The sequence below is a fragment of the Oncorhynchus clarkii genome, unplaced genomic scaffold (genome assembly GCF_045791955.1).
Source record: "Oncorhynchus clarkii lewisi isolate Uvic-CL-2024 unplaced genomic scaffold, UVic_Ocla_1.0 unplaced_contig_1103_pilon_pilon, whole genome shotgun sequence".
In the NCBI taxonomy this organism is placed as follows: Eukaryota; Metazoa; Chordata; class Actinopteri; order Salmoniformes; family Salmonidae; genus Oncorhynchus; species Oncorhynchus clarkii.
This window is the reverse complement of record NW_027258210.1, coordinates 35,006-62,380: the sequence shown is the minus strand read 5'-3', so window position 1 is coordinate 62,380 and position 27,375 is coordinate 35,006. Positions and strand designations below refer to the sequence as shown.

Below are 27,375 nucleotides of genomic sequence, written 5' to 3'. Positions count from 1 at the left end.
CCCGGCTTCTCAAGCCTTATTGTTTAATTAATTGACTAAGTAATTTCTGATTTCATTAGGTTCTGAGAGCGATAAATGTCCCACCCAGCCAAAGTCAGCCACACCCTTAGTATTCCACTCATTGGGTTTCCGTAGTGTAGTGGTTATCACGTTCGCCTAACACGCGAAAGGTCCCCGGTTCGAGACCGGGCGGAAACACATTTTAACAAATTGGTCCTTCGCACTTCTCAGTATTTGCTATTCAGACTTTAGTTTCAGTAGTGTATTGGTTATCACGTTCGCCTCACACGCGAAAGTCAGTCACACCCTTAGTTTTCCAATCATTCGGTTTCCGTAGTGTAGTGGTTATCACGTTCGCCTCACACGCGAAAGGTCCCCGGTTCGAAACCGGGCGGAAACATTTTGTAATATTCAATATTTCCCAATGCCCAGAGGCTAGCATTTGGTTTGAAACAGTTGAGGTTTGTCTAAACCTTGCTGTCTACCTCTCCGACCTGTGGATCAATGTTGCCGTTTTTTTGGGGACCTCCACCATGCGATCTGTATGAATGTGACCAGACTGACAGCTTCTCTGAGCCAGGCAAATTCATTTATCAGGGTCATTGTAATGGATATATCCAAAGAAATGGCAATATAATCCAAGGTAAAACAAACAAAAATGTAGATCGTTTTCTGTCATTTCAGCTGCTTGATGTGATTGTGTGATAGATTTAGTTGGCTGGCTAGCAAAGGAAAAGAAGCTAGCCTGCATAGGTACAGTGCATTCGGAAAGTTTTCAGACCCCTTACTTTTTTCCACATTTTGTTACGTTACAGCCTTATACTAAAATGGATGAAATAAAATAAAATCTATCTACACACAATACCACATAATGACAAAGCGATAACATATAGTTTTTATTAATGAAAAAAATATTTTAAAAATACCTTATTTACATACATTTTCAGACCCTTTGCTATGAGGCTGGAAATTGAGCTCAGGTCCATCCTGTTTCCATTGATCATCCTTGAGATGTTTCTTCAACTTGATTGGAGTCCACCTGTGGTAAATTCAAATGATTGGTCATTTCTGCAGCATTGAAGGTACCCAAGAACACAGTGGCTTCCATCACTCTTAAATAGAAGAAGTTTGGAACCACCAAGCCTCTTCCAAGTTCCGGCTGCACACGATAATTCCCGGCTTCTCATGTCTACCTCACATAATATCCCAAATTGAGTACCACAGAAAGAGCCATAATACCCATTAAATATTTTAAAAATACCTTATTTACGTACGTTTTCAGACCCTTTGCTATGAGGCTGGAAATTGAGCTCAGGTCCATCCTGTTTCCATTGATCATCCTTGAGATGTTTCTTCAACTTGATTGGAGTCCACCTGTGGTAAATTCAAATGATTGGTCATTTCTGCAGCATTGAAGGTACCCAAGAACACAGTGGCTTCCATCACTCTTAAATGGAAGAAGTTTTGAACCACCAAGCCTCTTCCAAGAGCCGCTGCACACAATAATTCCCGGCTTCTCAAGCCTTATTGTTTAATTAATTGACTAAGTAATTTCTGATTTCATTAGGTTCTGAGAGCGATAAATGTCCCACCCAGCCAAAGTCAGCCACACCCTTAGTATTCCACTCATTGGGTTTCCGTAGTGTAGTGGTTATCACGTTCGCCTAACACGCGAAAGGTCCCCGGTTCGAGACCGGGCGGAAACACATTTTAACAAATTGGTCCTTCGCACTTCTCAGTATTTGCTATTCAGACTTTAGTTTCAGTAGTGTATTGGTTATCACGTTCGCCTCACACGCGAAAGTCAGTCACACCCTTAGTTTTCCAATCATTCGGTTTCCGTAGTGTAGTGGTTATCACGTTCGCCTCACACGCGAAAGGTCCCCGGTTCGAAACCGGGCGGAAACATTTTGTAATATTCAATATTTCCCAATGCCCAGAGGCTAGCATTTGGTTTGAAACAGTTGAGGTTTGTCTAAACCTTGCTGTCTACCTCTCCGACCTGTGGATCAATGTTGCCGTTTTTTTGGGGACCTCCACCATGCGATCTGTATGAATGTGACCAGACTGACAGCTTCTCTGAGCCAGGCAAATTCATTTATCAGGGTCATTGTAATGGATATATCCAAAGAAATGGCAATATAATCCAAGGTAAAACAAACAAAAATGTAGATCGTTTTCTGTCATTTCAGCTGCTTGATGTGATTGTGTGATAGATTTAGTTGGCTGGCTAGCAAAGGAAAAGAAGCTAGCCTGCATAGGTACAGTGCATTCGGAAAGTTTTCAGACCCCTTACTTTTTTCCACATTTTGTTACGTTACAGCCTTATACTAAAATGGATGAAATAAAATAAAATCTATCTACACACAATACCACATAATGACAAAGCGATAACATATAGTTTTTATTAATGAAAAAAATATTTTAAAAATACCTTATTTACATACATTTTCAGACCCTTTGCTATGAGGCTGGAAATTGAGCTCAGGTCCATCCTGTTTCCATTGATCATCCTTGAGATGTTTCTTCAACTTGATTGGAGTCCACCTGTGGTAAATTCAAATGATTGGTCATTTCTGCAGCATTGAAGGTACCCAAGAACACAGTGGCTTCCATCACTCTTAAATAGAAGAAGTTTGGAACCACCAAGCCTCTTCCAAGTTCCGGCTGCACACGATAATTCCCGGCTTCTCATGTCTACCTCACATAATATCCCAAATTGAGTACCACAGAAAGAGCCATAATACCCATTAAATATTTTAAAAATACCTTATTTACGTACGTTTTCAGACCCTTTGCTATGAGGCTGGAAATTGAGCTCAGGTCCATCCTGTTTCCATTGATCATCCTTGAGATGTTTCTTCAACTTGATTGGAGTCCACCTGTGGTAAATTCAAATGATTGGTCATTTCTGCAGCATTGAAGGTACCCAAGAACACAGTGGCTTCCATCACTCTTAAATGGAAGAAGTTTTGAACCACCAAGCCTCTTCCAAGAGCCGCTGCACACAATAATTCCCGGCTTCTCAAGCCTTATTGTTTAATTAATTGACTAAGTAATTTCTGATTTCATTAGGTTCTGAGAGCGATAAATGTCCCACCCAGCCAAAGTCAGCCACACCCTTAGTATTCCACTCATTGGGTTTCCGTAGTGTAGTGGTTATCACGTTCGCCTAACACGCGAAAGGTCCCCGGTTCGAGACCGGGCGGAAACACATTTTAACAAATTGGTCCTTCGCACTTCTCAGTATTTGCTATTCAGACTTTAGTTTCAGTAGTGTATTGGTTATCACGTTCGCCTCACACGCGAAAGTCAGTCACACCCTTAGTTTTCCAATCATTCGGTTTCCGTAGTGTAGTGGTTATCACGTTCGCCTCACACGCGAAAGGTCCCCGGTTCGAAACCGGGCGGAAACATTTTGTAATATTCAATATTTCCCAATGCCCAGAGGCTAGCATTTGGTTTGAAACAGTTGAGGTTTGTCTAAACCTTGCTGTCTACCTCTCCGACCTGTGGATCAATGTTGCCGTTTTTTTGGGGACCTCCACCATGCGATCTGTATGAATGTGACCAGACTGACAGCTTCTCTGAGCCAGGCAAATTCATTTATCAGGGTCATTGTAATGGATATATCCAAAGAAATGGCAATATAATCCAAGGTAAAACAAACAAAAATGTAGATCGTTTTCTGTCATTTCAGCTGCTTGATGTGATTGTGTGATAGATTTAGTTGGCTGGCTAGCAAAGGAAAAGAAGCTAGCCTGCATAGGTACAGTGCATTCGGAAAGTTTTCAGACCCCTTACTTTTTTCCACATTTTGTTACGTTACAGCCTTATACTAAAATGGATGAAATAAAATAAAATCTATCTACACACAATACCACATAATGACAAAGCGATAACATATAGTTTTTATTAATGAAAAAAATATTTTAAAAATACCTTATTTACATACATTTTCAGACCCTTTGCTATGAGGCTGGAAATTGAGCTCAGGTCCATCCTGTTTCCATTGATCATCCTTGAGATGTTTCTTCAACTTGATTGGAGTCCACCTGTGGTAAATTCAAATGATTGGTCATTTCTGCAGCATTGAAGGTACCCAAGAACACAGTGGCTTCCATCACTCTTAAATAGAAGAAGTTTGGAACCACCAAGCCTCTTCCAAGTTCCGGCTGCACACGATAATTCCCGGCTTCTCATGTCTACCTCACATAATATCCCAAATTGAGTACCACAGAAAGAGCCATAATACCCATTAAATATTTTAAAAATACCTTATTTACGTACGTTTTCAGACCCTTTGCTATGAGGCTGGAAATTGAGCTCAGGTCCATCCTGTTTCCATTGATCATCCTTGAGATGTTTCTTCAACTTGATTGGAGTCCACCTGTGGTAAATTCAAATGATTGGTCATTTCTGCAGCATTAGGTACCCAAGAACACAGTGGCTTCCATCACTCTTAAATGGAAGAAGTTTTGAACCACCAAGCCTCTTCCAAGAGCCGCTGCACACAATAATTCCCGGCTTCTCAAGCCTTATTGTTTAATTAATTGACTAAGTAATTTCTGATTTCATTAGGTTCTGAGAGCGATAAATGTCCCACCCAGCCAAAGTCAGCCACACCCTTAGTACTCCACTCATTGGGTTTCCGTAGTGTAGTGGTTATCACGTTCGCCTAACACGCGAAAGGTCCCCGGTTCGAGACCGGGCGGAAACACATTTTAACAAATTGGTCCTTCGCACTTCTCAGTATTTGCTATTCAGACTTTAGTTTCAGTAGTGTATTGGTTATCACGTTCGCCTCACACGCGAAAGTCAGTCACACCCTTAGTTTTCCAATCATTCGGTTTCCGTAGTGTAGTGGTTATCACGTTCGCCTCACACGCGAAAGGTCCCCGGTTCGAAACCGGGCGGAAACATTTTGTAATATTCAATATTTCCCAATGCCCAGAGGCTAGCATTTGGTTTGAAACAGTTGAGGTTTGTCTAAACCTTGCTGTCTACCTCTCCGACCTGTGGATCAATGTTGCCGTTTTTTTGGGGACCTCCACCATGCGATCTGTATGAATGTGACCAGACTGACAGCTTCTCTGAGCCAGGCAAATTCATTTATCAGGGTCATTGTAATGGATATATCCAAAGAAATGGCAATATAATCCAAGGTAAAACAAACAAAAATGTAGATCGTTTTCTGTCATTTCAGCTGCTTGATGTGATTGTGTGATAGATTTAGTTGGCTGGCTAGCAAAGGAAAAGAAGCTAGCCTGCATAGGTACAGTGCATTCGGAAAGTTTTCAGACCCCTTACTTTTTTCCACATTTTGTTACGTTACAGCCTTATACTAAAATGGATGAAATAAAATAAAATCTATCTACACACAATACCACATAATGACAAAGCGATAACATATAGTTTTTATTAATGAAAAAAATATTTTAAAAATACCTTATTTACATACATTTTCAGACCCTTTGCTATGAGGCTGGAAATTGAGCTCAGGTCCATCCTGTTTCCATTGATCATCCTTGAGATGTTTCTTCAACTTGATTGGAGTCCACCTGTGGTAAATTCAAATGATTGGTCATTTCTGCAGCATTGAAGGTACCCAAGAACACAGTGGCTTCCATCACTCTTAAATAGAAGAAGTTTGGAACCACCAAGCCTCTTCCAAGTTCCGGCTGCACACGATAATTCCCGGCTTCTCATGTCTACCTCACATAATATCCCAAATTGAGTACCACAGAAAGAGCCATAATACCCATTAAATATTTTAAAAATACCTTATTTACGTACGTTTTCAGACCCTTTGCTATGAGGCTGGAAATTGAGCTCAGGTCCATCCTGTTTCCATTGATCATCCTTGAGATGTTTCTTCAACTTGATTGGAGTCCACCTGTGGTAAATTCAAATGATTGGTCATTTCTGCAGCATTGAAGGTACCCAAGAACACAGTGGCTTCCATCACTCTTAAATGGAAGAAGTTTTGAACCACCAAGCCTCTTCCAAGAGCCGCTGCACACAATAATTCCCGGCTTCTCAAGCCTTATTGTTTAATTAATTGACTAAGTAATTTCTGATTTCATTAGGTTCTGAGAGCGATAAATGTCCCACCCAGCCAAAGTCAGCCACACCCTTAGTATTCCACTCATTGGGTTTCCGTAGTGTAGTGGTTATCACGTTCGCCTAACACGCGAAAGGTCCCCGGTTCGAGACCGGGCGGAAACACATTTTAACAAATTGGTCCTTCGCACTTCTCAGTATTTGCTATTCAGACTTTAGTTTCAGTAGTGTATTGGTTATCACGTTCGCCTCACACGCGAAAGTCAGTCACACCCTTAGTTTTCCAATCATTCGGTTTCCGTAGTGTAGTGGTTATCACGTTCGCCTCACACGCGAAAGGTCCCCGGTTCGAAACCGGGCGGAAACATTTTGTAATATTCAATATTTCCCAATGCCCAGAGGCTAGCATTTGGTTTGAAACAGTTGAGGTTTGTCTAAACCTTGCTGTCTACCTCTCCGACCTGTGGATCAATGTTGCCGTTTTTTTGGGGACCTCCACCATGCGATCTGTATGAATGTGACCAGACTGACAGCTTCTCTGAGCCAGGCAAATTCATTTATCAGGGTCATTGTAATGGATATATCCAAAGAAATGGCAATATAATCCAAGGTAAAACAAACAAAAATGTAGATCGTTTTCTGTCATTTCAGCTGCTTGATGTGATTGTGTGATAGATTTAGTTGGCTGGCTAGCAAAGGAAAAGAAGCTAGCCTGCATAGGTACAGTGCATTCGGAAAGTTTTCAGACCCCTTACTTTTTTCCACATTTTGTTACGTTACAGCCTTATACTAAAATGGATGAAATAAAATAAAATCTATCTACACACAATACCACATAATGACAAAGCGATAACATATAGTTTTTATTAATGAAAAAAATATTTTAAAAATACCTTATTTACATACATTTTCAGACCCTTTGCTATGAGGCTGGAAATTGAGCTCAGGTCCATCCTGTTTCCATTGATCATCCTTGAGATGTTTCTTCAACTTGATTGGAGTCCACCTGTGGTAAATTCAAATGATTGGTCATTTCTGCAGCATTGAAGGTACCCAAGAACACAGTGGCTTCCATCACTCTTAAATAGAAGAAGTTTGGAACCACCAAGCCTCTTCCAAGTTCCGGCTGCACACGATAATTCCCGGCTTCTCATGTCTACCTCACATAATATCCCAAATTGAGTACCACAGAAAGAGCCATAATACCCATTAAATATTTTAAAAATACCTTATTTACGTACGTTTTCAGACCCTTTGCTATGAGGCTGGAAATTGAGCTCAGGTCCATCCTGTTTCCATTGATCATCCTTGAGATGTTTCTTCAACTTGATTGGAGTCCACCTGTGGTAAATTCAAATGATTGGTCATTTCTGCAGCATTGAAGGTACCCAAGAACACAGTGGCTTCCATCACTCTTAAATGGAAGAAGTTTTGAACCACCAAGCCTCTTCCAAGAGCCGCTGCACACAATAATTCCCGGCTTCTCAAGCCTTATTGTTTAATTAATTGACTAAGTAATTTCTGATTTCATTAGGTTCTGAGAGCGATAAATGTCCCACCCAGCCAAAGTCAGCCACACCCTTAGTACTCCACTCATTGGGTTTCCGTAGTGTAGTGGTTATCACGTTCGCCTAACACGCGAAAGGTCCCCGGTTCGAGACCGGGCGGAAACACATTTTAACAAATTGGTCCTTCGCACTTCTCAGTATTTGCTATTCAGACTTTAGTTTCAGTAGTGTATTGGTTATCACGTTCGCCTCACACGCGAAAGTCAGTCACACCCTTAGTTTTCCAATCATTCGGTTTCCGTAGTGTAGTGGTTATCACGTTCGCCTCACACGCGAAAGGTCCCCGGTTCGAAACCGGGCGGAAACATTTTGTAATATTCAATATTTCCCAATGCCCAGAGGCTAGCATTTGGTTTGAAACAGTTGAGGTTTGTCTAAACCTTGCTGTCTACCTCTCCGACCTGTGGATCAATGTTGCCGTTTTTTTGGGGACCTCCACCATGCGATCTGTATGAATGTGACCAGACTGACAGCTTCTCTGAGCCAGGCAAATTCATTTATCAGGGTCATTGTAATGGATATATCCAAAGAAATGGCAATATAATCCAAGGTAAAACAAACAAAAATGTAGATCGTTTTCTGTCATTTCAGCTGCTTGATGTGATTGTGTGATAGATTTAGTTGGCTGGCTAGCAAAGGAAAAGAAGCTAGCCTGCATAGGTACAGTGCATTCGGAAAGTTTTCAGACCCCTTACTTTTTTCCACATTTTGTTACGTTACAGCCTTATACTAAAATGGATGAAATAAAATAAAATCTATCTACACACAATACCACATAATGACAAAGCGATAACATATAGTTTTTATTAATGAAAAAAATATTTTAAAAATACCTTATTTACATACATTTTCAGACCCTTTGCTATGAGGCTGGAAATTGAGCTCAGGTCCATCCTGTTTCCATTGATCATCCTTGAGATGTTTCTTCAACTTGATTGGAGTCCACCTGTGGTAAATTCAAATGATTGGTCATTTCTGCAGCATTGAAGGTACCCAAGAACACAGTGGCTTCCATCACTCTTAAATAGAAGAAGTTTGGAACCACCAAGCCTCTTCCAAGTTCCGGCTGCACACGATAATTCCCGGCTTCTCATGTCTACCTCACATAATATCCCAAATTGAGTACCACAGAAAGAGCCATAATACCCATTAAATATTTTAAAAATACCTTATTTACGTACGTTTTCAGACCCTTTGCTATGAGGCTGGAAATTGAGCTCAGGTCCATCCTGTTTCCATTGATCATCCTTGAGATGTTTCTTCAACTTGATTGGAGTCCACCTGTGGTAAATTCAAATGATTGGTCATTTCTGCAGCATTGAAGGTACCCAAGAACACAGTGGCTTCCATCACTCTTAAATGGAAGAAGTTTTGAACCACCAAGCCTCTTCCAAGAGCCGCTGCACACAATAATTCCCGGCTTCTCAAGCCTTATTGTTTAATTAATTGACTAAGTAATTTCTGATTTCATTAGGTTCTGAGAGCGATAAATGTCCCACCCAGCCAAAGTCAGCCACACCCTTAGTATTCCACTCATTGGGTTTCCGTAGTGTAGTGGTTATCACGTTCGCCTAACACGCGAAAGGTCCCCGGTTCGAGACCGGGCGGAAACACATTTTAACAAATTGGTCCTTCGCACTTCTCAGTATTTGCTATTCAGACTTTAGTTTCAGTAGTGTATTGGTTATCACGTTCGCCTCACACGCGAAAGTCAGTCACACCCTTAGTTTTCCAATCATTCGGTTTCCGTAGTGTAGTGGTTATCACGTTCGCCTCACACGCGAAAGGTCCCCGGTTCGAAACCGGGCGGAAACATTTTGTAATATTCAATATTTCCCAATGCCCAGAGGCTAGCATTTGGTTTGAAACAGTTGAGGTTTGTCTAAACCTTGCTGTCTACCTCTCCGACCTGTGGATCAATGTTGCCGTTTTTTTGGGGACCTCCACCATGCGATCTGTATGAATGTGACCAGACTGACAGCTTCTCTGAGCCAGGCAAATTCATTTATCAGGGTCATTGTAATGGATATATCCAAAGAAATGGCAATATAATCCAAGGTAAAACAAACAAAAATGTAGATCGTTTTCTGTCATTTCAGCTGCTTGATGTGATTGTGTGATAGATTTAGTTGGCTGGCTAGCAAAGGAAAAGAAGCTAGCCTGCATAGGTACAGTGCATTCGGAAAGTTTTCAGACCCCTTACTTTTTTCCACATTTTGTTACGTTACAGCCTTATACTAAAATGGATGAAATAAAATAAAATCTATCTACACACAATACCACATAATGACAAAGCGATAACATATAGTTTTTATTAATGAAAAAAATATTTTAAAAATACCTTATTTACATACATTTTCAGACCCTTTGCTATGAGGCTGGAAATTGAGCTCAGGTCCATCCTGTTTCCATTGATCATCCTTGAGATGTTTCTTCAACTTGATTGGAGTCCACCTGTGGTAAATTCAAATGATTGGTCATTTCTGCAGCATTGAAGGTACCCAAGAACACAGTGGCTTCCATCACTCTTAAATAGAAGAAGTTTGGAACCACCAAGCCTCTTCCAAGATAATTCCGGCTGCACACCTCACATAATATCCCAAATTGATAATTCCCGGCTTCTCAAGCCTTATTGTTTAATTAATTGACTAAGTAATTTCTGATTTCATCACTAGGTTCTGAGAGCGATAAATGTCCCACCCAGCCAAAGTCAGCCACACCCTTAGTAGTCCACTGATTGGGTTTCCGTAGTGTAGTGGTTATCACGTTCGCCTAACACGCGAAAGGTCCCCGGTTCGAGACCGGGCGGAAACACAAATTGGTCCTTCGCACTTCTCAGTATTTGCTATTCAGACTTTAGTTTCAGTAGTGTATTGGTTATCACGTTCGCCTCACACGCGAAAGTCAGCCACACCCTTAGTATTCCACTCATTGGGTTTCCTTAGTGTAGTGGTTATCACGTTCGCCTTACACGCGAAAGGTCCCCGGTTCGAGACCGGGCGGAAACACATTTTAACAAATTAGTATTTGCTATTCAGACTTTAGTTTCAGTAGTGTATTGGTTATCACGTTCGCCTCACACGCGAAAGTCAGTCACACCCTTAGTTTTCCAATCATTCGGTTTCCGTAGTGTAGTGGTTATCACGTTCGCCTCACACGCGAAAGGTCCCCGGTTCGAAACCGGGCGGAAACATTTTGTAATATTCAATATTTCCCAATGCCCAGAGGCTAGCATTTGGTTTGAAACAGTTGAGGTTTGTCTAAACCTTGCTGTCTACCTCTCCGACCTGTGGATCAATGTTGCCGTTTTTTTGGGGACCTCCACCATGCGATCTGTATGAATGTGACCAGACTGACAGCTTCTCTGAGCCAGGCAAATTCATTTATCAGGGTCATTGTAATGGATATATCCAAAGAAATGGCAATATAATCCAAGGTAAAACAAACAAAAATGTAGATCGTTTTCTGTCATTTCAGCTGCTTGATGTGATTGTGTGATAGATTTAGTTGGCTGGCTAGCAAAGGAAAAGAAGCTAGCCTGCATAGGTACAGTGCATTCGGAAAGTTTTCAGACCCCTTACTTTTTTCCACATTTTGTTACGTTACAGCCTTATACTAAAATGGATGAAATAAAATAAAATCTATCTACACACAATACCACATAATGACAAAGCGATAACATATAGTTTTTATTAATGAAAAAAATATTTTAAAAATACCTTATTTACATACATTTTCAGACCCTTTGCTATGAGGCTGGAAATTGAGCTCAGGTCCATCCTGTTTCCATTGATCATCCTTGAGATGTTTCTTCAACTTGATTGGAGTCCACCTGTGGTAAATTCAAATGATTGGTCATTTCTGCAGCATTGAAGGTACCCAAGAACACAGTGGCTTCCATCACTCTTAAATAGAAGAAGTTTGGAACCACCAAGCCTCTTCCAAGTTCCGGCTGCACACGATAATTCCCGGCTTCTCATGTCTACCTCACATAATATCCCAAATTGAGTACCACAGAAAGAGCCATAATACCCATTAAATATTTTAAAAATACCTTATTTACGTACGTTTTCAGACCCTTTGCTATGAGGCTGGAAATTGAGCTCAGGTCCATCCTGTTTCCATTGATCATCCTTGAGATGTTTCTTCAACTTGATTGGAGTCCACCTGTGGTAAATTCAAATGATTGGTCATTTCTGCAGCATTGAAGGTACCCAAGAACACAGTGGCTTCCATCACTCTTAAATGGAAGAAGTTTTGAACCACCAAGCCTCTTCCAAGAGCCGCTGCACACAATAATTCCCGGCTTCTCAAGCCTTATTGTTTAATTAATTGACTAAGTAATTTCTGATTTCATTAGGTTCTGAGAGCGATAAATGTCCCACCCAGCCAAAGTCAGCCACACCCTTAGTACTCCACTCATTGGGTTTCCGTAGTGTAGTGGTTATCACGTTCGCCTAACACGCGAAAGGTCCCCGGTTCGAGACCGGGCGGAAACACATTTTAACAAATTGGTCCTTCGCACTTCTCAGTATTTGCTATTCAGACTTTAGTTTCAGTAGTGTATTGGTTATCACGTTCGCCTCACACGCGAAAGTCAGTCACACCCTTAGTTTTCCAATCATTCGGTTTCCGTAGTGTAGTGGTTATCACGTTCGCCTCACACGCGAAAGGTCCCCGGTTCGAAACCGGGCGGAAACATTTTGTAATATTCAATATTTCCCAATGCCCAGAGGCTAGCATTTGGTTTGAAACAGTTGAGGTTTGTCTAAACCTTGCTGTCTACCTCTCCGACCTGTGGATCAATGTTGCCGTTTTTTTGGGGACCTCCACCATGCGATCTGTATGAATGTGACCAGACTGACAGCTTCTCTGAGCCAGGCAAATTCATTTATCAGGGTCATTGTAATGGATATATCCAAAGAAATGGCAATATAATCCAAGGTAAAACAAACAAAAATGTAGATCGTTTTCTGTCATTTCAGCTGCTTGATGTGATTGTGTGATAGATTTAGTTGGCTGGCTAGCAAAGGAAAAGAAGCTAGCCTGCATAGGTACAGTGCATTCGGAAAGTTTTCAGACCCCTTACTTTTTTCCACATTTTGTTACGTTACAGCCTTATACTAAAATGGATGAAATAAAATAAAATCTATCTACACACAATACCACATAATGACAAAGCGATAACATATAGTTTTTATTAATGAAAAAAATATTTTAAAAATACCTTATTTACATACATTTTCAGACCCTTTGCTATGAGGCTGGAAATTGAGCTCAGGTCCATCCTGTTTCCATTGATCATCCTTGAGATGTTTCTTCAACTTGATTGGAGTCCACCTGTGGTAAATTCAAATGATTGGTCATTTCTGCAGCATTGAAGGTACCCAAGAACACAGTGGCTTCCATCACTCTTAAATAGAAGAAGTTTGGAACCACCAAGCCTCTTCCAAGTTCCGGCTGCACACGATAATTCCCGGCTTCTCATGTCTACCTCACATAATATCCCAAATTGAGTACCACAGAAAGAGCCATAATACCCATTAAATATTTTAAAAATACCTTATTTACGTACGTTTTCAGACCCTTTGCTATGAGGCTGGAAATTGAGCTCAGGTCCATCCTGTTTCCATTGATCATCCTTGAGATGTTTCTTCAACTTGATTGGAGTCCACCTGTGGTAAATTCAAATGATTGGTCATTTCTGCAGCATTGAAGGTACCCAAGAACACAGTGGCTTCCATCACTCTTAAATGGAAGAAGTTTTGAACCACCAAGCCTCTTCCAAGAGCCGCTGCACACAATAATTCCCGGCTTCTCAAGCCTTATTGTTTAATTAATTGACTAAGTAATTTCTGATTTCATTAGGTTCTGAGAGCGATAAATGTCCCACCCAGCCAAAGTCAGCCACACCCTTAGTATTCCACTCATTGGGTTTCCGTAGTGTAGTGGTTATCACGTTCGCCTAACACGCGAAAGGTCCCCGGTTCGAGACCGGGCGGAAACACATTTTAACAAATTGGTCCTTCGCACTTCTCAGTATTTGCTATTCAGACTTTAGTTTCAGTAGTGTATTGGTTATCACGTTCGCCTCACACGCGAAAGTCAGTCACACCCTTAGTTTTCCAATCATTCGGTTTCCGTAGTGTAGTGGTTATCACGTTTCGCCTCACACGCGAAAGGTCCCCGGTTCGAAACCGGGCGGAAACATTTTGTAATATTCAATATTTCCCAAAGCCCAGAGGCTAGCATTTGGTTTGAAACAGTTGAGGTTTGTCTAAACCTTGCTGTCTACCTCTCCGACCTGTGGATCAATGTTGCCGTTTTTTTGGGGACCTCCACCATGCGATCTGTATGAATGTGACCAGACTGACAGCTTCTCTGAGCCAGGCAAATTCATTTATCAGGGTCATTGTAATGGATATATCCAAAGAAATGGCAATATAATCCAAGGTAAAACAAACAAAAATGTAGATCGTTTTCTGTCATTTCAGCTGCTTGATGTGATTGTGTGATAGATTTAGTTGGCTGGCTAGCAAAGGAAAAGAAGCTAGCCTGCATAGGTACAGTGCATTCGGAAAGTTTTCAGACCCCTTACTTTTTTCCACATTTTGTTACGTTACAGCCTTATACTAAAATGGATGAAATAAAATAAAATCTATCTACACACAATACCACATAATGACAAAGCGATAACATATAGTTTTTATTAATGAAAAAAATATTTTAAAAATACCTTATTTACATACATTTTCAGACCCTTTGCTATGAGGCTGGAAATTGAGCTCAGGTCCATCCTGTTTCCATTGATCATCCTTGAGATGTTTCTTCAACTTGATTGGAGTCCACCTGTGGTAAATTCAAATGATTGGTCATTTCTGCAGCATTGAAGGTACCCAAGAACACAGTGGCTTCCATCACTCTTAAATGGAAGAAGTTTTGAACCACCAAGCCTCTTCCAAGAGCCACTGCACACAATAATTCCCGGCTTCTCAAACATTATTGTTTAATTAATTGACTAAGTAATTTCTGATTTCATTAGGTTCTGAGAGCGATAAATGTCCCACCCAGCCAAAGTCAGCCACACCCTTAGTATTCCACTCACTGGGTTTCCGTAGTGTAACACAATTTAACAAATTGGTCCTTCACACTTCTCAGTATTTGCTATTCAGACTTGAGTTTCAGTAGTGTATTGGTTATCACGTTCGCCTCACACGTGAAAGGTCCCCGGTTCGAAACCGGGCGGAAACATTTTGTAATATTCAATATTTCCCAAAGCCCAGAGGCTAGCATTTGGTTTGAAACGGTTGATTTTTGTCTAAACCTTGCTTTCTACCTCTACCCTTAGTTTTCCAATCATTCGGTTTCCGTAGTGTAGTGGTTATCACGTTCGCCTCACACGCGTAAGGTCCCCGGTTCGAAACCGGGCGGAAACATTTTGTAATATTCAATATTTCCCAAAGCCCAGAGGCTAGCATTTGGTTTGAAACAGTTGCGGTTTGTCTAAACCTTGCTGTCTACCTCTCCGACCTGTGGATCAATCTTGCCGTTTTTTTGGGGACCTCCACCATGCGATCTGTATGAATGTGACCATAATACCCATAATACCCATTAAATATTTTAAAAATACCTTATTTACGTACGTTTTCAGACCCTTTGCTATGAGGCTGGAAATTGAGCTCAGGTCCATCCTGTTTCCATTGATCATCCTTGAGATGTTTCTTCAACTTGATTGGAGTCCACCTGTGGTAAATTCAAATGATTGGTCATTTCTGCAGCATTGAAGGTACCCAAGAACACAGTGGCTTCCATCACTCTTAAATGGAAGAAGTTTTGAACCACCAAGCCTCTTCCAAGAGCCCGCTGCACACAATAATTCCCGGCTTCTCAAGCCTTATTGTTTAATTAATTGACTAAGTCATTTCTGATTTCATTAGGTTCTGAGAGCGATAAATGTCCCACCCAGCCAAAGTCAGCCACACCCTTAGTATTCCACTCATTGGGTTTCCGTAGTGTAGTGGTTATCATGTTTGCCTAACATGCGAAAGGTCCCCGGTTCGAGACCGGGCCGAAACACATTCTAACAAATTGGTCCTTCGCACTTCTCAGTATTTGCTATTCAGACTTTAGTTTCATTACTGTATTGGTTATCACGTTTGCCTCACACGCGAAAGGTCCCCGGTTCGAAACCGGGCGGAAACACATTTTAACAAATTGGTCCTTCGCACTTCTCAGTATTTGCTATTCAGACTTTAGTTTCAGTAGTGTATTGGTTATCACGTTCGCCTCACACGCGAAAGTCAGTCACACCCTTAGTTTTCCAATCATTCGGTTTCCGTAGTGTAGTGGTTATCATGTTCGCCTCACACGCGAAAGGTCCCCGGTTCGAAACTGGGCGGAAACATTTTGTAATATTCAATATTTCCCAATGCCAGAGGCTAGCATTTGGTTTGAAACAGTTGAGGTTTGTCTAAACCTTGCTGTCTACCTCTCCAACCTGTGGATCAATGTTGCCGTTTTTTTGGGGACCTCCACCATGCGATCTGTATGAATGTGACCAGACTGACAGCTTCTCTGAGCCAGGCAAATTCATTTATCAGGGTCATTGTAATGGATATATCCAAAGAAATGGCAATATAATCCAAGGTAAAACAAACAAAAATGTAGATCGTTTTCTGTCATTTCAGCTGCTTGATGTGATTGTGTGATAGATTTAGTTGGCTGGCTAGCAAAGGAAAAGAAGCTAGCCTGCATAGGTACAGTGCATTCGGAAAGTTTTCAGACCCCTTACTTTTTTCCACATTTTGTTACGTTACAGCCTTATACTAAAATGGATAAAATAAAATAAAATCTATCCACACACAATCCCACATAATGACAAAGCGATAACATATAGTTTTTATTAATGAATAAAATATTTTAAAAATACCTTATTTAAATACATTTTCAGACCCTTTGCTATGAGGCTGGAAATTGAGCTCAGGTCCATCCTGTTTCCATTGATCATCCTTGAGATGTTTCTTCAACTTGATTGGAGTCCACCTGTGGTAAATTCAAATGATTGGTCATGTCTGCAGCATTGAAGGTACCCAAGAACACAGTGGCTTCCATCACTCTTAAATAGAAGAAGTTTGGAACCACCAAGCCTCTTCCAAGTTCCGGCTGCACACGATAATTCCCGGCTTCTCATGTCTACCTCACATAATATCCCAAATTGAGTACCACAGAAAGAGCCATAATACCCATTAAATATTTTAAAAATACCTTATTTACGTACGTTTTCAGACCCTTTGCTATGAGGCTGGAAATTGAGCTCAGGTCCATCCTGTTTCCATTGATCATCCTTGAGATGTTTCTTCAACTTGATTGGAGTCCACCTGTGGTAAATTCAAATTATTGGTCATGTCTGCAGCATTGAAGGTACCCAAGAACACAGTGGCTTCCATCACTCTTAAATAGAAGAAGTTTGGAACCTCCAAGCCTCTTCCAAGTTCCGGCTGCACACGATAATTCCCGGCTTCTCATGTCTACCTCACATAATATCCCAAATTGAGTACCACAGAAAGAGCCATAATACCATTAAATATTTTAAAAATACCTTATTAATACCCATTAAATATTTTAAAAATACCTTATTTACGTACGTTTTCAGACCCTTTGCTATGAGGCTGGAAATTGAGCTCAGGTCCATCCTGTTTCCATTGATCATCCTTGAGATGTTTCTTCAACTTGATTGGAGTCCACCTGTGGTAAATTCAAATGATTGGTCATTTCTGCAGCATTGAAGGTACCCAAGAACACAGTGGCTTCCATCACTCTTAAATGGAAGAAGTTTTGAACCACCAAGCCTCTTCCAAGAGCCGCTGCACACAATAATTCCCGGCTTCTCAAGCCTTATTGTTTAATTAATTGACTAAGTAATTTCTGATTTCATTAGGTTCTGAGAGCGATAAATGTCCCACCCAGCCAAAGTCAGCCACACCCTTAGTATTCCACTCATTGGGTTTCCGTAGTGTAGTGGTTATCACGTTCGCCTAACACGCGAAAGGTCCCCGGTTCGAGACCGGGCGGAAACACATTCTAACAAATTGGTCCTTCGCACTTCTCAGTATTTGCTATTCAGACTTTAGTTTCAGGAGTGTATTGGTTATCACGTTCGCCTCACACGCGAAAGTCAGTCACACCCTTAGATTTCCAATCATTCGGTTTCCGTAGTGTAGTGGTTATCATGTTCGACTCACACGCGAACGGTCCCCGGTTCGAAACTGGGCGGAAACATTTTGTAATATTCAATATTTCCCAATGCCAGAGGCTAGCATTTGGTTTGAAACAGTTGAGGTTTGTCTAAACCTTGCTGTCTACCTCTCCAACCTGTGGATCAATGTTGCCGTTTTTTTGGGGACCTCCACCATGCGATCTGTATGAATGTGACCAGACTGACAGCTTCTCTGAGCCAGGCAAATTCATTTATCAGGGTCATTGTAATGGATATATCCAAAGAAATGGCAATATAATCCAAGGTAAAACAAACAAAAATGTAGATCGTTTTCTGTCATTTCAGCTGCTTGATGTGATTGTGTGATAGATTTAGTTGGCTGGCTAGCAAAGGAAAAGAAGCTAGCCTGCATAGGTACAGTGCATTCGGAAAGTTTTCAGACCCCTTACTTTTTTCCACATTTTGTTACGTTACAGCCTTATACTAAAATGGATGAAATAAAATAAAATCTATCTACACACAATACCACATAATGACAAAGCGATAACATATAGTTTTTATTAATGAAAAAAATATTTTAAAAATACCTTATTTACATACATTTTCAGACCCTTTGCTATGAGGCTGGAAATTGAGCTCAGGTCCATCCTGTTTCCATTGATCATCCTTGAGATGTTTCTTCAACTTGATTGGAGTCCACCTGTGGTAAATTCAAATGATTGGTCATTTCTGCAGCATTGAAGGTACCCAAGAACACAGTGGCTTCCATCACTCTTAAATAGAAGAAGTTTGGAACCACCAAGCCTCTTCCAAGTTCCGGCTGCACACGATAATTCCCGGCTTCTCATGTCTACCTCACATAATATCCCAAATTGAGTACCACAGAAAGAGCCATAATACCCATTAAATATTTTAAAAATACCTTATTTACGTACGTTTTCAGACCCTTTGCTATGAGGCTGGAAATTGAGCTCAGGTCCATCCTGTTTCCATTGATCATCCTTGAGATGTTTCTTCAACTTGATTGGAGTCCACCTGTGGTAAATTCAAATGATTGGTCATGTCTGCAGCATTGAAGGTACCCAAGAACACAGTGGCTTCCATCACTCTTAAATAGAAGAAGTTTGGAACCACCAAGCCTCTTCCAAGTTCCGGCTGCACACGATAATTCCCGGCTTCTCATGTCTACCTCACATAATATCCCAAATTGAGTACCACAGAAAGAGCCATAATACCCATTAAATATTTTAAAAATACCTTATTTACGTACGTTTTCAGACCCTTTGCTATGAGGCTGGAAATTGAGCTCAGGTCCATCCTGTTTCCATTGATCATCCTTGAGATGTTTCTTCAACTTGATTGGAGTCCACCTGTGGTAAATTCAAATGATTGGTCATTTCTGCAGCATTGAAGGAACACAGTGGCTTCCATCACTCTTAAATGGAAGAAGTTTTGAACCACCAAGCCTCTTCCAAGAGCCGCTGCACACAATAATTCCCGGCTTCTCAAGCCTTATTGTTTAATTAATTGACTAAGTAATTTCTGATTTCATTAGGTTCTGAGAGCGATAAATGTCCCACCCAGCCAAAGTCAGCCACACCCTTAGTATTCCACTCATTGGGTTTCCGTAGTGTAGTGGTTATCACGTTCGCCTAACACGCGAAAGGTCCCCGGTTCGAGACCGGGCGGAAACACATTTTAACAAATTGGTCCTTCGCACTTCTCAGTATTTGCTATTCAGACTTTAGTTTCAGTAGTGTATTGGTTATCACGTTCGCCTCACACGCGAAAGTCAGTCACACCCTTAGTTTTCCAATCATTCGGTTTCCGTAGTGTAGTGGTTATCACGTTCGCCTCACACGCGAAAGGTCCCCGGTTCGAAACCGGGCGGAAACATTTTGTAATATTCAATATTTCCCAATGCCCAGAGGCTAGCATTTGGTTTGAAACAGTTGAGGTTTGTCTAAACCTTGCTGTCTACCTCTCCGACCTGTGGATCAATGTTGCCGTTTTTTTGGGGACCTCCACCATGCGATCTGTATGAATGTGACCAGACTGACAGCTTCTCTGAGCCAGGCAAATTCATTTATCAGGGTCATTGTAATGGATATATCCAAAGAAATGGCAATATAATCCAAGGTAAAACAAACAAAAATGTAGATCGTTTTCTGTCATTTCAGCTGCTTGATGTGATTGTGTGATAGATTTAGTTGGCTGGCTAGCAAAGGAAAAGAAGCTAGCCTGCATAGGTACAGTGCACTCGGAAAGTTTTCAGACCCCTTACTTTTTTCCACATTTTGTTACGTTACAGCCTTATACTAAAATGGATGAAATAAAATAAAATCTATCTACACACAATACCACATAATGACAAAGCGATAACATATAGTTTTTATTAATTAAAAAAATATTTTAAAAATACCTTATTTACATACATTTTCAGACCCTTTGCTATGAGGCTGGAAATTGAGCTCAGGTCCATCCTGTTTCCATTGATCATCCTTGAGATGTTTCTTCAACTTGATTGGAGTCCACCTGTGGTAAATTCAAATGATTGGTCATTTCTGCAGCATTGAAGGTACCCAAGAACACAGTGGCTTCCATCACTCTTAAATAGAAGAAGTTTGGAACCAACAAGCCTCTTCCAAGTTCCGGCTGCACACGATAATTCCCGGCTTCTCAAGCCTTATTGTTTAATTAATTGACTAAGTAATTTCTGATTTCAATAGGTTCTGAGAGCGATAAATGTCCCAGCCAGCCAAAGTCAGCCACACCCTTAGTTTCCCGCTCATTGGGTTTCCGTAGTGTAGAGGTTATCACGTTCGCCTAACACGCGAAAGGTCCCCGGTTCGAGACCGGGCGGAAATGCATTTTAACAAATTGGTCCTTCGCACTTCTCAGTATTTGCTATTCAGACTTTAGTTTCAGTTGTGTATTGGTTATCACGTTCGCCTCACACGCGAAAGTCAGCCACACCCTTAGTATTCCACTCATTGGGTTTCCGTAGTGTAGTGGTTATCACGTTCGCCTTACACGCGAAAGGTCCCCAGTTCGAGACCGGGCGGAAACACATTTTAACAAATTAATAGTTAATATTCAGACTTTAGTTTCAGTAGTGTATTGGTTATCACGTTCGCCTCACACGCGAAAGTCAGTCACACCCTTAGTCTTCCAATCTTTCGTTTTCCGTAGTGTAGTGGTTATCACGTTCGCCTCACCCGCGAAAGGTCTCTGGTTCGAAACCGGGCGGAAACATTTTGTAATATTCAATATTTCCCAATGCCCAGAGGCTAGCATTGGGTTTGAAACAGTTGAGGTTTGTCTAAACCTTGCTGTCTACCTCTCCGACCTGTGGATCAATGTTGCCGTTTTTTTGGGGACCTCCACCATGCGATCTGTATGAATGTGACCAGACTGACAGCTTCTCTGAGCCAGGCAAATTCATTTATCAGGGTCATTGTAATGGATATATCCAAAGAAATGGCAATATAATCCAAGGTAAAACAAACAAAAATGTAGATTGTTTTCTGTCATTTCAGTTGCTTGATGTGATTGTGTGATAGATTTAGTTGGCTGGCTAGCAAAGGAAAAGAAGCTAGCCTGCATAGGTACAGTGCATTCGGAAAGTTTTCAGACCCCTTACTTTTTTCCACATTTTGTTACGGTACAGCCTTATACTAAAATGGATGAAATAAAATAAAATCTATCTACACACAATACCACATAATGACAAAGCGATAACATATAGTATTTATTAATTAAAAAAATATTTTAAAAATACCTTATTTACATACATTTTCAGACCCTTTGCTATGAGGCTGGAAATTGAGCTCAGGTCCATCCTGTTTCCATTGATCATCCTTGAGATGTTTCTTCAACTTGATTGGAGTCCACCTGTGGTAAATTCAAATGATTGGTCATTTCTGCAGCATTGAAGGTACCCAAGAACACAGTGGCTTCCATCACTCTTAAATAGAAGAAGTTTGGAACCAACAAGCCTCTTCCAAGTTCCGGCTGCACACGATAATTCCCGGCTTCTCAAGCCTTATTGTTTAATTAATTGACTAAGTAATTTCTGATTTCAATAGGTTCTGAGAGCGATAAATGTCCCAGCCAGCCAAAGTCAGCCACACCCTTAGTTTCCCGCTCATTGGGTTTCCGTAGTGTAGAGGTTATCACGTTCGCCTAACACGCGAAAGGTCCCCGGTTCGAGACCGGGCGGAAATGCATTTTAACAAATTGGTCCTTCGCACTTCTCAGTATTTGCTATTCAGACTTTAGTTTCAGTTGTGTATTGGTTATCACGTTCGCCTCACACGCGAAAGTCAGCCACACCCTTAGTATTCCACTCATTGGGTTTCCGTAGTGTAGTGGTTATCACGTTCACCTTACACGCGAAAGGTCCCCAGTTCGAGACCGGGCGGAAACACATTTTAACAAATTAATAGTTAATATTCAGACTTTAGTTTCAGTAGTGTATTGGTTATCACGTTCGCCTCACACGCGTAAGTCAGTCACACCCTTAGTCTTCCAATCTTTCGTTTTCCGTAGTGTAGTGGTTATCACGTTCGCCTCACCCGCGAAAGGTCTCTGGTTCGAAACCGGGCGGAAACATTTTGTAATATTCAATATTTCCCAATGCCCAGAGGCTAGCATTGGGTTTGAAACAGTTGAGGTTTGTCTAAACCTTGCTGTCTACCTCTCCGACCTGTGGATCAATGTTGCCGTTTTTTTGGGGACCTCCACCATGCGATCTGTATGAATGTGACCAGACTGACAGCTTCTCTGAGCCAGGCAAATTCATTTATCAGGGTCATTGTAATGGATATATCCAAAGAAATGGCAATATAATCCAAGGTAAAACAAACAAAAATGTAGATTGTTTTCTGTCATTTCAGCTGCTTGATGTGATTGTGTGATAGATTTAGTTGGCTGGCTAGCAAAGGAAAAGAAGCTAGCCTGCATAGGTACAGTGCATTCGGAAAGTTTTCAGACCCCTTACTTTTTTCCACATTTTGTTACGTTACAGCCTTATACTAAAATGGATGAAATAAAATAAAATCTATCTACACACAATACCACATAATGACAAAGCGATAACATATAGTTTTTATTAATGAAAAAAATATTTTAAAAATACCTTATTTACATACATTTTCAGACCCTTTGCTATGAGGCTGGAAATTGAGCTCAGGTCCATCCTGTTTCCATTGATCATCCTTGAGATGTTTCTTCAACTTGATTGGAGTCCACCTGTGGTAAATTCAAATGATTGGTCATTTCTGCAGCATTGAAGGTACCCAAGAACACAGTGGCTTCCATCACTCTTAAATGGAAGAAGTTTTGAACCACCAAGCCTCTTCCAAGAGCCGCTGCACACAATAATTCCCGGCTTCTCAAGCCTTATTGTTTAATTAATTGACTAAGTAATTTCTGATTTCATTAGGTTCTGAGAGCGATAAATGTCCCACCCAGCCAAAGTCAGCCACACCCTTACTATTCCACTCATTTGGTTTCCGTAGTGTAGTGGTTATTACGTTCGCCTAACACGCGAAAGGTCCCCGGTTCGAGACCGGGCGGAAACACATTTTAACAAATTGGTCCTTCGCACTTCTCAGTATTTGCTATTCAGACTTTAGTTTCACTCTTAAATAGAAGAAGTTTGGAACCAACAAGCCTCTTCCAAGTTCCGGCTGCACACGATAATTCCCGGCTTCTCAAGCCTTATTGTTTAATTAATTGACTAAGTAATTTCTGATTTCAATAGGTTCTGAGAGCGATAAATGTCCCAGCCAGCCAAAGTCAGCCACACCCTTAGTTTCCCACTTATTGGGTTTCCGTAGTGTAGAGGTTATCACGTTCGCCTAACACGCGAAAGGTCCCCGGTTCGAGACCGGGCGGAAATGCATTTTAACAAATTGGTCCTTCGCACTTCTCAGTATTTGCTATTCAGACTTTAGTTTCAGTTGTGTATTGGTTATCACGTTCGCCTCACACGCGAAAGTCAGCCACACCCTTAGTATTCCACTCATTGGGTTTCCGTAGTGTAGTGGTTATCACGTTCGCCTTACACGCGAAAGGTCCCCAGTTCGAGACCGGGCGGAAACACATTTTAACAAATTAATAGTTAATATTCAGACTTTAGTTTCAGTAGTGTATTGGTTATCACGTTCGCCTCACACGCGAAAGTCAGTCACACCCTTAGTCTTCCAATCTTTCGTTTTCCGTAGTGTAGTGGTTATCACGTTCGCCTCACCCGCGAAAGGTCTCTGGTTCGAAACCGGGCGGAAACATTTTGTAATATTCAATATTTCCCAATGCCCAGAGGCTAGCATTTGGTTTGAAACAGTTGAGGTTTGTCTAAACCTTGCTGTCTACCTCTCCGACCTGTGGATCAATGTTGCCGTTTTTTTGGGGACCTCCACCATGCGATCTGTATGAATGTGACCAGACTGACAGCTTCTCTGAGCCAGGCAAATTCATTTATCAGGGTCATTGTAATGGATATATCCAAAGAAATGGCAATATAATCCAAGGTAAAACAAACAAAAATGTAGATTGTTTTCTGTCATTTCAGCTGCTTGATGTGATTGTGTGATAGATTTAGTTGGCTGGCTAGCAAAGGAAAAGAAGCTAGCCTGCATAGGTACAGTGCATTCGGAAAGTTTTCAGACCCCTTACTTTTTTCCACATTTTGTTACGTTACAGCCTTATACTAAAATGGATAAAATAAAATAAAATCTATCTACACACAATACCACATAATGACAAAGCGATAACATATAGTTTTTATTAATGAAAAAAATATTTTAAAAATACCTTATTTACATACATTTTCAGACCCTTTGCTATGAGGCTGGAAATTGAGCTCAGGTCCATCCTGTTTCCATTGATCATCCTTGAGATGTTTCTTCAACTTGATTGGAGTCCACCTGTGGTAAATTCAAATGATTGGTCATTTCTGCAGCATTGAAGGTACCCAAGAACACAGTGGCTTCCATCACTCTTAAATGGAAGAAGTTTTGAACCACCAAGCCTCTTCCAAGTTCCGCTGCACACAATAATTCCTGGCTTCTCAAGCCTTATTGTTTAATTAATTGACTAAGTAATTTCTGATTTCATTAGGTTCTGAGAGCGATAAATGTCCCACCCAGCCAAAGTCACCAAGCCACACCCTTAAGCCTATTCCACTCATTGTGGTTTCCGTAGTGTAGTGGTTATCACGTTCGCCTAACACGCGAAAGGTCCCCGGTTCGAGACCGGGCGGAAACACATTTTAACAAATTGGTCCTTCGCACTTCTCAGTATTTGCTATTCAGACTTTAGTTTCAGTAGTGTATTGGTTATCACGTTCGCCTCACACGCGAAAGTCAGTCACACCCTTAGTATTCCACTCATTGGGTTTCCGTAGTGTAGTGGTTATCACGTTCGCCTCACACGCGAAAGGTCCCCAGTTCAAATTAATAGTTAGACTTTAGTTTCAGTGTGTATTGGTTATCACGTTCGCCTCACACGCGAAAGTCAGTCACACCCTTAGTTTTGCAATCATTCGGTTTCCGTAGTGTAGTGGTTACCACCTTCGCCTCACACGGAAAGGTCCCCGGAAACAAACATTTTGTAATATTCAATATTTCCCAATGCCCAGAGGCTAGCATTTGGTTTGAAACAGTTGAGGTTTGTCTAAACCTTGCTGTCTACCTCTCCGACCTGTGGATCAATGTTGCCGTTTTTTTGGGGACCTCCACCATGCGATCTGTATGAATGTGACCAGACTGACAGCTTCTCTGAGCCAGGCAAATTCATTTATCAGGGTCATTGTAATGGATATATCCAAAGAAATGGCAATATAATCCAAGGTAAAACAAACAAAAATGTAGATCGTTTTCTGTCATTTCAGCTGCTTGATGTGATTGTGTGATAGATTTAGTTGGCTGGCTAGCAAAGGAAAAGAAGCTAGCCTGCATAGGTACAGTGCATTGGGAAAGTTTTCAGACCCCTTACTTTTTTCCACATTTTGTTACGTTACAGCCTTATACTAAAATGGATGAAATAAAATAAAATCTATCTACACACAATACCACATAATGACAAAGCGATAACATATAGTTTTTATTAATGAAAAAAATATTTTAAAAATACATTATTTACATACATTTTCAGACCCTTTGCTATGAGGCTGGAAATTGAGCTCAGGTCCATCCTGTTTCCATTGATCATCCTTGAGATGTTTCTTCAACTTGATTGGAGTCCACCTGTGGTAAATTCAAATGATTGGTCATTTCTGCAGCATTGAAGGTACCCAAGAACACAGTGGCTTCCATCACTCTTAAATAGAAGAAGTTTGGAACCACCAAGCCTCTTCCAAGTTCCGGCTGCACACGATAATTCCCGGCTTCTCATGTCTACCTCACATAATATCCCAAATTGAGTACCACAGAAAGAGCCATAATACCCATTAAATATTTTAAAAATACCTTATTTACGTACGTTTTCAGACCCTTTGCTATGAGGCTGGAAATTGAGCTCAGGTCCATCCTGTTTCCATTGATCATCCTTGAGATGTTTCTTCAACTTGATTGGAGTCCACCTGTGGTAAATTCAAATGATTGGTCATTTCTGCAGCATTGAAGGTACCCAAGAACACAGTGGCTTCCATCACTCTTAAATGGAAGAAGTTTTGAACCACCAAGCCTCTTCCAAGAGCCGCTGCACACAATAATTCCCGGCTTCTCAAGCCTTATTGTTTAATTAATTGACTAAGTAATTTCTGATTTCATTAGGTTCTGAGAGCGATAAATGTCCCACCCAGCCCAAGTCAGCCACACCCTTAGTTTTCCACTCATTGGGTTTCTGTAGTGTAGTGGTTATCACGTTCGCCTAACACGCGAAAGGTCCCCGGTTCGAGACCGGGCGGAAACACATTTTAACAAATTGGTCCTTCGCACTTCTCAGTATTTGCTATTCAGACTTTAGTTTCAGTAGTGTATTGGTTATCACGTTCGCCTCACACGCGAAAGTCTGTCACACCCTTAGTTTTCCAATAATTCGGTTTCTGTAGTGTAGTGGTTATCACGTTCGCCTCACACGCGAAAGGTCCCTGGTTCGAAACCGGGCGGAAACATTTTGTAATATTCAATATTTCCCAATGCCCAGAGGCTAGCATTTGGTTTGAAACAGTTGAGGTTTGTCTAAACCTTGCTGTCTACCTCTCCGACCTGTGGATCAATGTTGCCGTTTTTTTGGGGACCTCCACCATGCGATCTGTATGAATGTGACCAGACTGACAGCTTCTCTGAGCCAGGCAAATTCATTTATCAGGGTCATTGTAATGGATATATCCAAAGAAATGGCAATATAATCCAAGGTAAAACAAACAAAAATGTAGATCGTTTTCTGTCATTTCAGCTGCTTGATGTGATTGTGTGATAGATTTAGTTGGCTGGCTAGCAAAGGAAAAGAAGCTAGCCTGCATAGGTACAGTGCATTCGGAAAGTTTTCAGACCCCTTACTTTTTTCCACATTTTGTTA

The 27,375-nt window shown here is 41.0% G+C and overlaps 42 non-coding genes across 42 annotated transcripts; all 42 read left to right on the top strand.

Moving 5' to 3' along the window:
- Positions 1-125: 125 nt before the first annotated feature.
- On the top strand, positions 126-198 carry trnav-aac (transfer RNA valine (anticodon AAC)). Its single transcript has one exon. It is a non-coding gene; the product is annotated as a tRNA-Val (tRNA).
- Positions 199-327: 129 nt separating this feature from the next.
- Positions 328-400, top strand: trnav-cac (transfer RNA valine (anticodon CAC)). Its single transcript has one exon. It is a non-coding gene; the product is annotated as a tRNA-Val (tRNA).
- Positions 401-1,633: 1,233 nt separating this feature from the next.
- trnav-aac (transfer RNA valine (anticodon AAC)) lies at positions 1,634-1,706 on the top strand. The gene has a single exon. It is a non-coding gene; the product is annotated as a tRNA-Val (tRNA).
- Positions 1,707-1,835: 129 nt separating this feature from the next.
- Positions 1,836-1,908, top strand: trnav-cac (transfer RNA valine (anticodon CAC)). Its single transcript has one exon. It is a non-coding gene; the product is annotated as a tRNA-Val (tRNA).
- Positions 1,909-3,141: 1,233 nt separating this feature from the next.
- trnav-aac (transfer RNA valine (anticodon AAC)) lies at positions 3,142-3,214 on the top strand. Its single transcript has one exon. It is a non-coding gene; the product is annotated as a tRNA-Val (tRNA).
- A 129-nt stretch (positions 3,215-3,343) lies between these two features.
- On the top strand, positions 3,344-3,416 carry trnav-cac (transfer RNA valine (anticodon CAC)). Its single transcript has one exon. It is a non-coding gene; the product is annotated as a tRNA-Val (tRNA).
- Positions 3,417-4,647: 1,231 nt separating this feature from the next.
- trnav-aac (transfer RNA valine (anticodon AAC)) lies at positions 4,648-4,720 on the top strand. The gene has a single exon. It is a non-coding gene; the product is annotated as a tRNA-Val (tRNA).
- A 129-nt stretch (positions 4,721-4,849) lies between these two features.
- Positions 4,850-4,922, top strand: trnav-cac (transfer RNA valine (anticodon CAC)). Its single transcript has one exon. It is a non-coding gene; the product is annotated as a tRNA-Val (tRNA).
- A 1,233-nt stretch (positions 4,923-6,155) lies between these two features.
- Positions 6,156-6,228, top strand: trnav-aac (transfer RNA valine (anticodon AAC)). The gene has a single exon. It is a non-coding gene; the product is annotated as a tRNA-Val (tRNA).
- Positions 6,229-6,357: 129 nt separating this feature from the next.
- trnav-cac (transfer RNA valine (anticodon CAC)) lies at positions 6,358-6,430 on the top strand. Its single transcript has one exon. It is a non-coding gene; the product is annotated as a tRNA-Val (tRNA).
- A 1,233-nt stretch (positions 6,431-7,663) lies between these two features.
- trnav-aac (transfer RNA valine (anticodon AAC)) lies at positions 7,664-7,736 on the top strand. The gene has a single exon. It is a non-coding gene; the product is annotated as a tRNA-Val (tRNA).
- A 129-nt stretch (positions 7,737-7,865) lies between these two features.
- On the top strand, positions 7,866-7,938 carry trnav-cac (transfer RNA valine (anticodon CAC)). The gene has a single exon. It is a non-coding gene; the product is annotated as a tRNA-Val (tRNA).
- Positions 7,939-9,171: 1,233 nt separating this feature from the next.
- On the top strand, positions 9,172-9,244 carry trnav-aac (transfer RNA valine (anticodon AAC)). The gene has a single exon. It is a non-coding gene; the product is annotated as a tRNA-Val (tRNA).
- A 129-nt stretch (positions 9,245-9,373) lies between these two features.
- trnav-cac (transfer RNA valine (anticodon CAC)) lies at positions 9,374-9,446 on the top strand. Its single transcript has one exon. It is a non-coding gene; the product is annotated as a tRNA-Val (tRNA).
- A 926-nt stretch (positions 9,447-10,372) lies between these two features.
- On the top strand, positions 10,373-10,445 carry trnav-aac (transfer RNA valine (anticodon AAC)). The gene has a single exon. It is a non-coding gene; the product is annotated as a tRNA-Val (tRNA).
- A 121-nt stretch (positions 10,446-10,566) lies between these two features.
- Positions 10,567-10,639, top strand: trnav-uac (transfer RNA valine (anticodon UAC)). Its single transcript has one exon. It is a non-coding gene; the product is annotated as a tRNA-Val (tRNA).
- Positions 10,640-10,751: 112 nt separating this feature from the next.
- trnav-cac (transfer RNA valine (anticodon CAC)) lies at positions 10,752-10,824 on the top strand. Its single transcript has one exon. It is a non-coding gene; the product is annotated as a tRNA-Val (tRNA).
- Positions 10,825-12,057: 1,233 nt separating this feature from the next.
- trnav-aac (transfer RNA valine (anticodon AAC)) lies at positions 12,058-12,130 on the top strand. The gene has a single exon. It is a non-coding gene; the product is annotated as a tRNA-Val (tRNA).
- Positions 12,131-12,259: 129 nt separating this feature from the next.
- trnav-cac (transfer RNA valine (anticodon CAC)) lies at positions 12,260-12,332 on the top strand. Its single transcript has one exon. It is a non-coding gene; the product is annotated as a tRNA-Val (tRNA).
- Positions 12,333-13,565: 1,233 nt separating this feature from the next.
- On the top strand, positions 13,566-13,638 carry trnav-aac (transfer RNA valine (anticodon AAC)). Its single transcript has one exon. It is a non-coding gene; the product is annotated as a tRNA-Val (tRNA).
- A 129-nt stretch (positions 13,639-13,767) lies between these two features.
- trnav-cac (transfer RNA valine (anticodon CAC)) lies at positions 13,768-13,841 on the top strand. The gene has a single exon. It is a non-coding gene; the product is annotated as a tRNA-Val (tRNA).
- Positions 13,842-14,809: 968 nt separating this feature from the next.
- Positions 14,810-14,882, top strand: trnav-cac (transfer RNA valine (anticodon CAC)). The gene has a single exon. It is a non-coding gene; the product is annotated as a tRNA-Val (tRNA).
- Positions 14,883-14,994: 112 nt separating this feature from the next.
- trnav-cac (transfer RNA valine (anticodon CAC)) lies at positions 14,995-15,067 on the top strand. The gene has a single exon. It is a non-coding gene; the product is annotated as a tRNA-Val (tRNA).
- Positions 15,068-15,634: 567 nt separating this feature from the next.
- Positions 15,635-15,707, top strand: trnav-aac (transfer RNA valine (anticodon AAC)). The gene has a single exon. It is a non-coding gene; the product is annotated as a tRNA-Val (tRNA).
- Positions 15,708-15,962: 255 nt separating this feature from the next.
- On the top strand, positions 15,963-16,035 carry trnav-cac (transfer RNA valine (anticodon CAC)). The gene has a single exon. It is a non-coding gene; the product is annotated as a tRNA-Val (tRNA).
- Positions 16,036-17,634: 1,599 nt separating this feature from the next.
- On the top strand, positions 17,635-17,707 carry trnav-aac (transfer RNA valine (anticodon AAC)). The gene has a single exon. It is a non-coding gene; the product is annotated as a tRNA-Val (tRNA).
- A 129-nt stretch (positions 17,708-17,836) lies between these two features.
- Positions 17,837-17,909, top strand: trnav-cac (transfer RNA valine (anticodon CAC)). The gene has a single exon. It is a non-coding gene; the product is annotated as a tRNA-Val (tRNA).
- A 1,559-nt stretch (positions 17,910-19,468) lies between these two features.
- Positions 19,469-19,541, top strand: trnav-aac (transfer RNA valine (anticodon AAC)). Its single transcript has one exon. It is a non-coding gene; the product is annotated as a tRNA-Val (tRNA).
- A 129-nt stretch (positions 19,542-19,670) lies between these two features.
- Positions 19,671-19,743, top strand: trnav-cac (transfer RNA valine (anticodon CAC)). Its single transcript has one exon. It is a non-coding gene; the product is annotated as a tRNA-Val (tRNA).
- Positions 19,744-20,642: 899 nt separating this feature from the next.
- Positions 20,643-20,715, top strand: trnav-aac (transfer RNA valine (anticodon AAC)). The gene has a single exon. It is a non-coding gene; the product is annotated as a tRNA-Val (tRNA).
- A 129-nt stretch (positions 20,716-20,844) lies between these two features.
- trnav-uac (transfer RNA valine (anticodon UAC)) lies at positions 20,845-20,917 on the top strand. Its single transcript has one exon. It is a non-coding gene; the product is annotated as a tRNA-Val (tRNA).
- A 111-nt stretch (positions 20,918-21,028) lies between these two features.
- Positions 21,029-21,102, top strand: trnav-cac (transfer RNA valine (anticodon CAC)). The gene has a single exon. It is a non-coding gene; the product is annotated as a tRNA-Val (tRNA).
- An 899-nt stretch (positions 21,103-22,001) lies between these two features.
- trnav-aac (transfer RNA valine (anticodon AAC)) lies at positions 22,002-22,074 on the top strand. The gene has a single exon. It is a non-coding gene; the product is annotated as a tRNA-Val (tRNA).
- Positions 22,075-22,203: 129 nt separating this feature from the next.
- On the top strand, positions 22,204-22,276 carry trnav-uac (transfer RNA valine (anticodon UAC)). Its single transcript has one exon. It is a non-coding gene; the product is annotated as a tRNA-Val (tRNA).
- A 111-nt stretch (positions 22,277-22,387) lies between these two features.
- trnav-cac (transfer RNA valine (anticodon CAC)) lies at positions 22,388-22,461 on the top strand. Its single transcript has one exon. It is a non-coding gene; the product is annotated as a tRNA-Val (tRNA).
- Positions 22,462-23,359: 898 nt separating this feature from the next.
- On the top strand, positions 23,360-23,432 carry trnav-aac (transfer RNA valine (anticodon AAC)). Its single transcript has one exon. It is a non-coding gene; the product is annotated as a tRNA-Val (tRNA).
- A 248-nt stretch (positions 23,433-23,680) lies between these two features.
- Positions 23,681-23,753, top strand: trnav-aac (transfer RNA valine (anticodon AAC)). The gene has a single exon. It is a non-coding gene; the product is annotated as a tRNA-Val (tRNA).
- A 129-nt stretch (positions 23,754-23,882) lies between these two features.
- Positions 23,883-23,955, top strand: trnav-uac (transfer RNA valine (anticodon UAC)). Its single transcript has one exon. It is a non-coding gene; the product is annotated as a tRNA-Val (tRNA).
- Positions 23,956-24,066: 111 nt separating this feature from the next.
- Positions 24,067-24,140, top strand: trnav-cac (transfer RNA valine (anticodon CAC)). Its single transcript has one exon. It is a non-coding gene; the product is annotated as a tRNA-Val (tRNA).
- A 906-nt stretch (positions 24,141-25,046) lies between these two features.
- trnav-aac (transfer RNA valine (anticodon AAC)) lies at positions 25,047-25,119 on the top strand. The gene has a single exon. It is a non-coding gene; the product is annotated as a tRNA-Val (tRNA).
- Positions 25,120-26,693: 1,574 nt separating this feature from the next.
- Positions 26,694-26,766, top strand: trnav-aac (transfer RNA valine (anticodon AAC)). The gene has a single exon. It is a non-coding gene; the product is annotated as a tRNA-Val (tRNA).
- A 129-nt stretch (positions 26,767-26,895) lies between these two features.
- Positions 26,896-26,968, top strand: trnav-cac (transfer RNA valine (anticodon CAC)). Its single transcript has one exon. It is a non-coding gene; the product is annotated as a tRNA-Val (tRNA).
- Positions 26,969-27,375: the final 407 nt, after the last annotated feature.